At 37.5% G+C, this 14,040-nt stretch overlaps 1 pseudogene; it reads right to left on the reverse strand.

Annotated features, from left to right (window-relative positions):
• Positions 1–3,863: 3,863 nt before the first annotated feature.
• Positions 3,864–4,620, reverse strand: LOC102823469 (annotated as a pseudogene).
• Between the last annotated feature and the right edge of the window lie 9,420 nt (positions 4,621–14,040).

A 14,040-nucleotide genomic window follows, 5' to 3' on the forward strand; every position in this document is an offset into this window, starting at 1 on the left:
ATAGTTTCCAAATGACCAATACCAGTCCATTTCAACTTTCTAATGCCTAAAGGATAATGGTCTTTATGCATTCCATTTCCATTTCATTTTTGACAACTTTCAGTTTTCCTATGTTCATACTTTGAACATTTCATTTTCTAGTCATTAATGGATGTTTGTAACTGTTTTTCTTCATTTTGAATTTTACCCTGTCAGCAAATGAATGTCCTGAAATCTTTACTCCATTCACATCAGCATGGTCAAATCACTTTGAGGTAGCTGCTCTCCCCCAATAATATTTTGTGGGGTTTCCAACCTGAGGGGCTCATCTTCCAGCATATTATCAACAACATTCTGGTATTAGTAATCATATTTCAGTATTCAGTATTCTGATGTTTTCTAACAGTGTTTCAATGCTATTTATAAGTTTTTTTAGTGGCTAAACATTCTGAAGGAATCTGCTTCTCCTTCCACCCAGTCTGTCCTAGTTTGGAAGTTCAACTGAAACCTGTCCAATAGGGGTGTAACCTAGTGGTCTTTAAAACACCGGTGGCAAAGCTTCTAGCATCACAGCAATATGTAAACCATCTATCAAATCTTTGCTATTTTATTCAAGAAAGAAATATTTGCCCACCTACAACTTTCACTTAATTTTTTTATTGGATATAAACAAGGTCAAACGATTTCTTCTGACTTTTAAAGAGAGAATTATATAAGAAGACCGATGAGAAGAAAGCTGGGAATAGGCTTTGAGGGTCAACATATAATTTTGGACTTCTGTAGGATCAGCACTGGACTGCAAACCAAAAGATTGGTGGTTCAAAGCTTGCAGTTGCTCCTGGGAAACACTATACAGGGTTGATATGAGTTGGAACCAACTCAATGGCATTTAAAAATGACAGTTGTTCCAATATTTAATCTCTACCTGTTTATGTGGAGTTTTGGTGTGGTGCTTAAGGAAATGTGCTGAACTGTAAGGTCAGTTTGAATGACGAGGTCAACAGTTCAAACCCACAAGCCGCTCCTTGGAAACCCTATACAGGGTTACTATGAGTTGGAACTGACTCGATGGTACTTAACAACAACAACAATCTAATTATGTGTGTGTGTATATATATATATGGAGCTCTGGTAGCTTAGTGGTTACCAATCGGGCTGTGAACCTTAAGGTCAGTGGTTCGTATGGCACTGAAGGTTAATACTCTGAACTACAAGGCTGGTTTGAACCACAAGTTCAGTGACTCAAGTTCACCGACAACTCCTTAGAAACCCAATAAGGGTCACTATGAGTCAGAACTGACTTGACGGCACTTAACAACAACAATGAGTGTGGTGGTTGTGCACTACCTACCGAGTCAGTTATGACTCACCATGACCCTGTGTAAGATTTCTGAAACAGTAAATCTTAACAGGAGCAGAAAGCCTCATCTGTTTCCTATGGGATGATTCACAGATTCAAACTGCAGACCTTGAGGTTAGCAGACCTGCTCATAATCTACTGTGCTACCAGGGCACCTTCCACACATATATTTACATGTATATATTACATATCTTGACAATATAATGTCCTGTGTATTATCTGGAGTCTCTGTGTGGCATACTTGGTTAATACACTTAGGTGCTAAACTGAGAGGTTGGAGGCTGGAGTTTACACAGAGGTACCTCAGAAAAACAGCCTAACATTTTTCTTCCAAAAAATGAAACATTGAAAGCCATATGGAACACAGTTGAACTAGACTTGACAACTTTATATTATATATATATATAATCCAGGTATAAAACAATGTAACATCAACCTCAACATAAGCAAACATTTTACAAAATCTTGAGAATTGCTGTGCAACATGCTTTTATAATTTCTGCTTTCCCTCTGTGTAATGGATATACTGATGCATTTGTGTTTGTCATCACTTTAGAGTATAGCTATGTGCCTTGTGGAACAATTTTCCTTTAGTCAAATTTGCAGAATTGAAGTAGTTGGTAATCTGAAGTCCACTGGTATATTGCTATCAGTCTGCTTTTAAAGAGTGTTCACTTTAAATACCTTGAAATTGTTCTCTATATGTGTGTTATATAAATAAGCATACCTAGGAAAATGATGGTGCAATAAAATAATTGTATAAGTAAAAGAAAATTAATTGCCTATCTATAATGAGTCTATTTTTAACCTTGCATACGATTCTGGAAAACAAATAAAAATGTTCAATCATAAGTTAAACACATAAAGCTTCACATTCTTTTTCTTGTCTGTTTCATATCATTAGGTTATCACAAGCCATAAGATGATAGAGCACATCACAGGTGGTGTAATCCATTGCAGCAGGCAGTATGTTAGTATGTTACAAAATGAAGAATCTGTTCTTTTTCTTATGTTGGCCACCTGCTATCATGTTAAGGTTAATAACCTGAGACTGAAGAATGAAAGGATTTGCAGATTGAAAATATAAAGAAATGTTATAATTTGTAACACCTCTGAATAAAAAGCTTCATTAAGGAAGGTATTAAATTCATTTAGAGTTCTGAGTCAATATCTGAAGCTATTACCAAAACAAGAATGTACAGGTGGTCAGATAACATTCATTTTGTTTTATTTTTACTAGCTGCTGACGAATTCTATTGTCCAGTTTTTCACATTTTACTTCAGATAGGGTTAGCAGCCCAACTTGTAACCACTGATAGCATAATGGTTACTAATCAGGCTGCTAACCTCAATGCCAGCAGGTTGCAACTACCAGCTGTTCCGGAGGAGAAAGATGAGGCTTTCTGCTCGCATAAATATTTACAGCCTCAGAAACCCTATACAGCGTCACTATGAGTTGGAACCAACTCCACGGCACATAGCGAACAACAATAACCATTATTTAGAAAGAATGGCTTTTAGTTCAGGTAGGATTCACAGAAAGAAAGCACCAATGATTTTAAAAGATAAAAAGACAAGATACAATAGCAATTAGTAGAAGATACATGAAACCACTGTGTGACATGACAATAGTAAAAATCAAATATTGCATTGAGTCTATGAGTCTATCTACAATCCCAGTATTTGAAATTCTAACTTAAAGTTTAGTTTGGAAAGAATTAAGCTTAAGTCTTTGTTTTGTTTTGTACAATTTCACAAATTGGTAAACATAATCAACTCAAAAGTCTATTTAAGAATATGAGGGCTAGTCAAAAAAGATTGTTTAAAAAATCACAGTGTTATTAACTGATGTCAAGTCAATTCTGACTCTTAAAGATCCTGTTTAGGGTTTCCGAGGAGGGTCTGGTGGTTTGAACCATCGAACTTGTGATCCAAACCAAACTTGCGGTCCAGTGCATTGATTGTCCTGCAATGTCACACCAGGACTCCAAAATCATAGAAACACTTATTAAACAGAAATATCAAAATTTGAAGCTATATTTTCTCAACATATCCTCCATCTAGGTCTATACACTTATTTATTTATTTATTTTTCATGCCCAATGTTTATTTCCTCCACACATGGGACAGCTCACACAAATAACACACACAGGCGCTGGAATCATGGGAGAGGGTAGCACCCCTAATCTCTGGTGTGAGAGGAGAAGAGAAGGATGCTTTCTCTCCAATCCTCACTGGGGACTTTAGGGGATCAATGGACAAGCTCCACCCCTTCCACCTCTCAGCCAACGAGAAGCCACTTAGGTGACATGTTTAGTTCCAACCATTATCAGTAAGTGGAGAAGTGATTGACTTGGTTCCAACCATTACAAGGGAAGGTGTAAACGTTAAAGGAAGGGACAGTATGGATTAGGCCAGGAGAAGGGGCAGGTGACACCATCAGAAGCATGTGGTGGTGGTGGTGGGGGTCAGTTATAGGCTTCTGGGCTGTCTAGTCTCTGGCTCAGGAGGAAGGGGTCAGGACTTATTGTTTGGCATTGATGATGTCCACGAATTCGGGCTTGAGGGATGAACCACCCACCAGGAAGCCATTCACATCAGGCTGGCTTGCCAGTTCCTTGCAGGTGGCTCTAGTCACAGAACCTCCATAAAGGATACGAGTACTTTGAGCCACTGCATCAGACGTTGGACTTGAGCCAACCCCTGAGCCTTTCATGTACTCCCTGGGCCTTTTGGGGTGTTGCCGTCTTTCCAGTACCAATGGCCCACACAGGCTCATAAGTCAAGACGACCTTGCTCCAGTCAGTCACATTATCTGCGATGACCTTGGTTTGCTCGAAAACGACCTTTTCACTGATGCCAGCTTCCCTCTTATCTAGCTTCTCCCCAATGGAGGCGATCACTCCGAGTCCATCCTCCAGGGCGTGGGCCACTTTCTGCCCAATCAGCTCATCTGACTCTCCAAAGACATGCCTTCTTTCCGAGTGCCCTAGGAGTACCCAGGTGATTCCACAGTCTTTGATCATGCCAGAGCAGATCTCCCCCGTGAAGGCCCCGGCATTAGTTACTTTGTAGCAGTTCTGAGTAGCCACAGCAATCTTGGGATCTAGCTTCTGCCTGGCAAAGTTAATGTAGGCAGAAGGGGTGCACAAATAACCTCGGTATCTGCCGGCATCTTGGCCGCGTTCAGAGTGGTGATGAGTTTCCCTAAAGCCTTCTTTCGACAGTTTATTTTCCAGTTCCACACCCACCCGCCCCAAGAATTTCCGGGAAGACGCCATTACATTAGAGCCGAGACACTGAAGGTCAGTACCATTAGGTCTATACACGTTTGAAGAAAGTGTTTCTCTCTATGCCTTTTCCGAGACACAGAAACACTAGTTTCTGTCCAGCTCCGAAGGAGTCCTACTTTGGCGCTATGGGTTAATAACGCTGAACTGCAAACTTAGTTTGAATTGCAAGGTCGGCGGTTCAAGCACACCAGCAACTCCTACAAAACCCTAATACAGGGTTGCTATGGGTAGCGTAGCGGTTACGAATCAGGCTGCGAACCTCAAGGTCAGCTGTTCGAAACTACCAGCTGCTCTGTGGGAGAAAGATGAGGCTTTCTGCTCCCGTAAAGATTTACAGCCTTAGTAACCCTGTACAGGGTCACTATTAGTCAGAACTGACTCCACGGTACATAAAAACTACAACAATGAGTCAGAACAAGGATCTCTGATAGCGCAGTGGTTACGAATCAGGCTTTGAACCTTAAGGTCAGCAATTCGAAACTACCAGCTGTTCCATGGGAGAAAGATGAGGATTCTGCTACGGTAAAGATTTACAGCCTCGGGAAACCCTGTACAGGGTCGCTATGAGTCGGAACCCCAACTCCACGGCACATAACAACAACAACGGGTCAGAAGTGGCTCCACGGCACTTAACAATAACAACAATCACTTTCCCGAAGAAATCTGTGCTGTTTGATTTATATCAAGTCAAATCATATCCGGTTAAAATGTTCTTTGAGTTTGGAGAACCAAAAGAAATCTGAAGGGGTAAAATCAGGGTTGTAGGGTGGATGAGTTATTACTTCCAAATGAAAATCTCATTGATTACTCTTTCCTGCCCTTGAAGACAATTCCATGGTGCAACTTTCTTGGACTTTTCTTAAATCTTCATCCTAATAAACACCATGATCACCTGGTGTCCTTCAATAAAATCTCTCAAAATTGGCCTCTTGAAATCCCCAAAAAGAGTCGCCATAACCTTCTGAGCTGATCTACCTGACTTTAATTTAACTTTGAGATCTTTCTGATCTTCATTATAACACTTTATCCTTTTAAAAACTATTATTTTATGTGGGCAACATTACAATAAACTTGTTGCAAAGCTTCAGTGATTTAGAAAGTTGTTCTCTTAGTTTTGTTAAAGATTTTATATTAATCCTCACCTCAAAATCATTTTTACCTTGCACAAAAATATTCCATTTTTTTCTGAAATCACCCTAAGGAAACTAAGACAAGTGTATGGGTTGGTAATTGGTTGGTTATGTGCAGTGAAGTTGGTTCCAACTTATAGGGACACTGTATAGGGTTTCTGAGGCTGTAAATCTTTATAGGAGCAGAAAGCCTCATCTTTCTCATGTGGAACAGCTGGTAACCATTACATTACATTAGTGAGGGAATTTGTCTTCAGCCACACGCTGATTATAAGAACATGTTTAAATATGTAATAAACATATGCATGTTTGAATTGGGACCCTAGTAGCAATACTTTTTGACTTACCCTCATATATGCAACAGTATGGAAATTCTCATACAATGACTTCAAATATATGTTATGGGTGATTTAGTCTTCAAATATTTCCAACATTAAATTTTTTTAAATCTTAAGAATTTTTTATATTAAAAAATGAGGTATGACTGCATAGAGTTCATTTTTGCATTCCAAATATACCTAATAAACCAAAAACTCTTAATATACTTGCATTTTTGTCATAAATGATACATCATTACATTATTATTTATGTATCATATTAATCATTATTATTTATTCAGTAACTTTGTTATTTATGTACCTTAGTATTTATATCACAAATAGAAGTCAAATATGCGTTAGCTACTAATTATTAGGATACACATTTCTTCTATACATTAATTTCAAAGTCCTTTAGGGGAAACAATAATGCAATAAGAACAGATGAGTGAGCATATGGTTTGTTAAATCATGTTTATAATAATTAGATCCAGATCACATTTGAATAAAGGGTCAGTGGCATATAAATTGAAACCCTGATTTAGCACTTTTTAGAGCCAAGAGGTGAGCCGCCTTACCACCAATGTTTACAACAGTAAAGCCACAAGCCATGAAACACATATACTTATTGAAATGTAAAAATACAGCATTGCATAAGGAAGTGGTCCATTCAAAAAATATGTTTAGTGCTTCTATAAAATCTTCACCAGATGGCCAGTTACTACAATTCCATGCCGAGTACAGAATAATTTCTCATTCTAAAGTGCATGGGAGTACTGGTGTGGTGCTGTGAGTTAAAGCACTGGACTGCAAAGTCAGTTTGAACAGCAAGGTCAGTGGTTCAAGCTCACCAGCTGCTCCTCAGAAACACTATACAGGGTCACTATGGGTCAGAAGCAACTCAACAGCACTTAACAACAACAACAAAATGCATGGACAGCATAAAAAATATGTGGACAAAAGCTAATCTGGGAATTATGTAGACACTTATTTGTTAGCCAAATAGCTGGTTATACTTTAAAAATATTTCTTCTTGCATCCCATCTTGTTTTGGAGGGCCATGTTTATGACTTACTAATATAATAACTCAGAGAAGATGCATTTAAGATTTTGTAATATTAATTATTTGAGGATTTATATCAGAAACCATTTCCCTCAATTTCACTGGATTACTGAAAATATATTAAATTGTCTAACTGTAGCCCTTAGATTCATTTCTGAACACTATAAACTCTAAAATTTTAAGTTAAATGTAGCAATATGAGATGACATGGTTTTCATTGGATCATTTTTTATTATTTCATAGAAATAGAAGGACTAATCAGAAATTATATAAGCTATAAATCATATATTTAAGAATGTATAAATCCAAGATGAAAAGGAGCATGATATTAAAAATTATCTATACACGCCTAGCATATCTCCTATACTTAAAATTTATTTCCAAATTATTGTCCTCATGTGTGCTGGACTGAAAGGATAATTTGAACAGAAAGGTCAGCAGTTCAAACTCACCGGCCACTCCTCAGAAACCCTATATAGAGTTGCTATAAGTCAGATTTGACTCAACAGCACTTAACAACAACACACAAAACAGAAGAAAACACTGCCCAGTGCTATGCCAACATCCCAATTGTTGCTACGTTTGAGCTCATTGCTGCTGCCACTGTGCCAGCCCACCTAGTTGGGGGTCTTCCTGGTTTTTGCTGATCCTACACTTTACCAAGCATGATGTCTTTCTTCAGGGACTAGTCCTTCCTGATAATATGTCCAAAGTATGAGAGACGAAGCCTGGCCATCCTGGCATCCAAGGAGCTTTCTGTCTGTACTTCATCCTACGAAGTTTTGTTGTTTCTTTTTGTAGTACATAGTACTTTTAATATTTTCTTCCAACACCATAAATCAAATTAATCAATTCTTCTATGGTATTCTTTATTTAGTGCCCATAAGTGGCATTAGCTATAAGTTTTTCATTAGCTTGGAAATAGGAATTGGTTAACAAGAAATAATATTAATGTAAGTCCCAAATTATATATATATATATTGTTGTTAAGTGCCATCATATCTGTTTCTGAGGCTTGTAAATCTTTGTGAGAGCATCTTTCTCCTGGTGGGCTTAAACAGCCCACCTTGTGGTTCACAATCTAATGTTTATCTTATGGAGCCTTGTTGTATGCCATCAAGTCAGTTCTGACTCATAACGACCCTGTATAGGGTTTACTGTTGTTGTTAAGTAGCACGAGTCAGTTCTGATTCATAGTGACCCTGTATAGTGTTTACAAGGCTGTAAATGTTTATGAAAGCAGTAAGTCTCATCTTTCTACTGGATTAAAACTGCTAATTTTTCAGTTAGCAAACTAATGTACAGCCCATGCAACACCAAGACTCCATATATATATGGTGGTGGATATGTGCCATGGAGTCAGTTCCGACTTATAGCAACAGTGTATAAAATTCCCAAGGATGTAAATCTTTAAGAGAGCAGCTTTCTTCTGTAGAACCACTGGTAGTTTCGAACTACTGACCTTGAAATTAACAGCCAGGCTTGTAAACCACTACACTACTAGAGCTCCTTCTATATTTATACAGGAGTCCTGGTGTGGCATTGCTGGTTAATGCACTGGACTGCAAGGTCAGTTTGAACCACAAGGTCGGCGGTTCAAGCTACTACTCGGAAACCTGTACAGACAGGGTGGCTGGGAGTTGGAACCATCTCACAGAAACAACAAAAATATACACATACATATACCTACACATGTAAGGAGCTCTGGTAGCATAGTGGTTATGAATCGGGCTGCTAATCTCACGGTCAGCAGTTGAAACCACCAGTTGTTCCTTGGAAGAAAGATGAGGCTTTCTGCTCCCATAAAGATTTACAGCCTTAGAAACCCTATACAGAGTCACTATGAGTCGGAACTGACTCCCACGGCACATAACTACCATACATGTATATACATTGTTGTTGTTGTGAAGTGCCGTGGAATCAGTTCTGACTTCTAGCTGACCCTGGTGAGCTTGAACTGCTGACCTTGAGGTTCAAATGACTTTGCAGTCCAGTGCTCAGTGTCAGTTAACCTGGTGGGTAATTATATGAAAAAAAGAGTTAGAGCACTGTGGGTAATATATGGGGAAAGGGATGCTGAAGGGATGCTTGCAAGGAAAACAAGAAATCCAAAAATAGACGAGTTAGCTTCTCGCTTGGAGAGGGAATGGAATATTAATGACAGATTTTTGTGCCAGGTGAGCTCAATGAGACTGGTTGAATGAAACCAAGGGATCAGTACTTTATGCAAAGCAGAAGTTTGACTGCCGTTAGTTTGAATAAGTAAAATTATTCTACTTTAAACCCATGAAACCCATGGGTTTAATTTATGTTCAAACCACAAAACCCCAGTGAAACTGTTCACTACAGATTAGTGGTGGTGGTGGAGGTGGCTGTGTGCCGTCAAGTCGGTTCCGACTCATAGCGACCCTGTACAGGGTTTCCGAGGCTGTAAATCTTTATGGGAGCAGAAAGCCTCATCTTTCTCCTAAGGAACAGTTGGTGGTTTCGAACTGCTGACCTTACTGATCGCAGCCCGATTTGTAACCACTACGCTACCAGAGCTCCTTACAGACTAGTAAGCAAGCATAATGAAACCCATGCCAGCCTTGCTTGTTGGGTAATCTGCTCTGTCGCTGTATTAATAGTACAAGTATAAAATATTGATGTGAATGTTAATGATACATCCTTTCAGACCTTCATACAGAAGAATAACCAAAAAAAGAAAAACCCCACACGTGTTGTCCTTTAAGTTAATTCCTAGTCTTGATGATGTCATACGTTGCAGAGAAGCTGTTCCATAGGAGTGTGAGTATTGGGGTCTTTCAGAAGCAGATTGCTAGACCTTTCCTCCCAAACACCACTGGGTGGCTTCAAACTGTCAACCTTTTAATTAATAGCATAGTATTTAATTGTTTATGTTACCCGGGGACTATGTACCTGATCAGGATAAACAGGCACAATTAATTACCTGATGCTTCTTGCATTTAAGAAGCTTGTGGTATCTTACTCAACAGGGGAAGCTCTTTGGAAAAGAGGAGTGAGTAACCAAACCTGTATTGTTGTTATTAAGTGCTATCCAGTCTGATCTGATTCTTAACGACACTGTGCAGGGTTTCTGAGGAACGGCTGATAGGTTTGAACCGCCAACTTTGCAATTAACAGTCCAGTGCTTATCCAGTAGTGCCACACCAGGACTTCTGCATTGATTTGTATTAATGGATATATAATTGTAGCACTGTATGATAAACACTAGACTGTTAACTACATGGTCAGCTACTCCTCTGAAACCTTATACAGGATTGCTGTGAGCAAGGACCAACTAGACAGCATGTAACAACATCTACAGGGCTGTTATCACTTAAAATCTAATTACACTAGGAAATTAGGTTATGTTTTTAAGAAATAGATGTACGTGTCTGTTTTACTTAGAATGAGTTCTCTGTTTATAACAGGATTTCCCTGGGAAAGCCCAGATGGTCAAGTACTATTAACTTTGCCTGTTTGTCTCAGCTTCTTTCTGTTTTCATGAATCTCCTCCCAAAGCCCCTTGTACTTCCTCCCAAAGTCCTTTTTAGTTGTCAAGAACTTGATTCTATCTCATGGTGACTACACGTTACAGAGTAGAATTTGTCCATCAAAGTCACATGGCTATGACCTTGTAAAAATAGATCATAAGACCTGTTTTCCTAGGTACCTCTGGAGGGGTTCAAACCATCAATCATTCAGCTAGTAGTCCACTGTTTAACTGTGCCATGCAGGAACTGCCTGAGAATCTCTGAAAGGTGAAATAACTCCATTATTATAAGTTGATTGTTGTTGTTGTTGTTAAATGCTATAGAGTTGCTTCTGACTCATACTGAACTTGTATAGGGTTTCCAAGGACCAATTTGAACCAATGAACTGTGGTTATTGATTGGTACAATACTTATCGTACAATGATACACCAGGACTCCCTCAGAAACCTGTTACTGTTGTTGGGTCCCACGTAGTCAGTTCCAACTCATAGCAACCATATTCAAAATAGGACAAAACACTGCCCAGTCCTGTGCCATTCTCACAATTATTATGTTTGAGCCCATTCCACTGCCACTGTTTCAATTCATCTTGCTCTTTTATTTTGACTCTCCACTTAAGCAAGCATGATGTCTTTCTCTGCACTGGTCCCTCCTGATAACATGTCCAAAGCATGAGACATGAAGTCTCCCCATCCTGGTCTCCAAGGTACATGCTGGCTGTATTTCTTCCAACACAGATTTGTTTGTTTCTTCTCAAAGTCTATGGTACTTTCAATATTCTTCTACAGTCTGCCTTATTTATTGTTCAGTTTTCACATGCATATGAAGCAATTGAAAATACTATGGCTTGGGTCAGACACACCTTAGTCATCAAAATGATATCATTGCCTTGAATACTGTAAAGAAATCTTGTACAGCAGACTTGTTCATATACTACGTCATTTGATTTCTTGATTGTTATTTCCATGAGTGTTGATTGCGGATCCAAGCAATGTGAAGTCTTTAACAACTTCAATCTTTTCTCCATTTATCATGGTATTTATTAGTACAGTTGTGAGGCTTTTTTCTATGCATTGAGGTGCAAACTATACTAAAGACTGTAGACTTTGTTCTTCATCAGTAAGTATTATAAGTCCTCTTCACTTTCAGCAAGCTATGTTGTATCATGTGAATAACACAGGTTGTTAATGAGTCTTCCTCCAATTCTGATGCCGCGTTCTTCTGCATATAACCTAGCTTCTCAGATTACTTGCTCAGCATGATGCAGACTGAAGAAGTATGGTGAAAGAATACAACCCTGGCACACACATTTCCTGTGTGTAAAACATTTGGATCCCCTTGGGTACAATGTTCTGCTGGTATTCATAAATGACTAGCTAATCATTTACAAGTAGTCTGCTTCTCCTTCTTACTATTCTCTCTTAGTCTGGAAGGTCTTCTGAAATATAATTTCCATGTGTGACCCTGCTGGTATTTAAAATATCAGTGGCGTATTCCTGCATCTCAGCAACTAACAAGTCACCATAGTACAACAAACTTTCAGATGAGTACTGGCCTCAGAATCTTAGGTTGAAAAAAAAAAAGGACAGAAAGGCTGAGTTGCAAATTGGGAGTTTGAGTAACTTACTTTTAGTGCAGAAAGTGAATATTCAATAACTTTTTAAAATGAATTAATAATACTAAAATGTAGTAATGACTGGATGGCTATGATTTGGCCTTTTCCTGATGGCTAGTTACATTGGGTTGTCAAATCTGTGGCTAATCAGGTTAACAGGAGAGTCACAGTGTATTGTTTTTTAGTAGTATTATTTTGTGATGTGTTAATTCCACATTTTTGTAATTTACCAGCTTTTTTTTGAAAGAAAATCAACATCAACAATAACAACAAAAAATTAAAACAGCAATTCCAACTCTGCATGCATTCTGAAAAAGTCTTTTAGATCCCCTTTATGTATGTTGATATTTGATGAGGAGTGTAGCATTTTAATAAGCCACATTTTTAGGTATTATTCTCTTTTGAGTTTTTTTAAATAAAAATTTAACCAGTTTACAGCGTCTCATTGATATATAAACAAGATTCTTCACTGAAGCTAAGATAGGTTTTTTTTGTTGTTTTTTTGTTTTTTTAATCATCTTTGATGTTATGTGAATAGCGTATATGTGTTTTTTTTGTTTTGTTTTGTTTTGTTTTTTTTATTGTCAGAATAGGTCTGAGTTTACCCTAAGGCTGAGAAACCAAGCAAAAATACCTAATTTGTTCAATTATTTTCAAAATCTCTATGACATAACATTCTGGCTCAAATTGGGCATGCTATTAAGAAATACTTTTTCATATTCTTATAAAACATTATTTCATTAAGATATCGCTTTAAAATGATTTATTTAAGCTCTTTTTAATGTACTCCTGTTTCTCCAATTATGCGATATAAAGTAAATAAAATCTGACTTCATTGCTTATAAAATATGAACTCAAAACAACATTTAAAAATGCATGACTTTTCATACAAACTTCTAATTCTAAATTAAACTTCTAATTATTCCATCTAACATATGCTTCTAAATATTATGTCTAACATCTAAGCTAAACATTGAGTTTAGTTGTTAGACATAATAGTGTTGAACCCATCCACTTATGTCTGCTTTTTATTCTTAAAAATGTTTTAGTGTTTAATGTGTTCTTCAGTCTTTATTTTAGATAAAGCTTTCCTTCCCTAGTGCTTGATAGTATTTTTAGAAATACATTTTATAGACATGCCACATATCTAATATGTAAAATTATTTTATAAAAGTATTAGTCTTGTGATAAGAACCTATACTATTGATTGGTCAAATTTCCTGAGTACGCTCATCTCTTCATTAATCAACATGGTTAGTTCTAAAGACCAAGTCATTATACAAAAGTTGGTAGGTGAAAGTGGAGGATGACCACAGTAGATTGCAAAAATGGAGTGTAATTGCATCATTACATAACTGCAAAATTACATTATTATTAAACTTCTAAAAAAAAATGAGCATGATCTAGCCAAGGTAATTAAAAATCAGTATCATTATTGACTTATACCTTGGCATTCATTACTATCAGATATACACTGTTAATATGCAAAACATCAGATAGTAGATTTTTCACTACTGTTGCAAATGTAAAACATTAGCTAATGAGATGATTGTTGAGTGAGGAATAGGTGTAATTATTACAAACCTAAGATTATTTTCTGTTTAAGAATCATCTATCATATATCAAGAACCATAATGAAACCCACTGTCACTGTTGATTCCGACTAGTAACAGCCCTGTATGTGGTGTCCAGGCTGTAAATCTTTTTATGGGTGCAGACAGCCTAACATGTACTCTTATATTCTTAAATTATTGTTGTTTGTGTTGTAGCTAAGTGCCGTCAAATC

This window comes from Chrysochloris asiatica, unplaced genomic scaffold (genome assembly GCF_000296735.1).
Source record: "Chrysochloris asiatica unplaced genomic scaffold, ChrAsi1.0 scaffold00073, whole genome shotgun sequence".
NCBI classification, from domain to species: Eukaryota; Metazoa; Chordata; class Mammalia; order Afrosoricida; family Chrysochloridae; genus Chrysochloris; species Chrysochloris asiatica.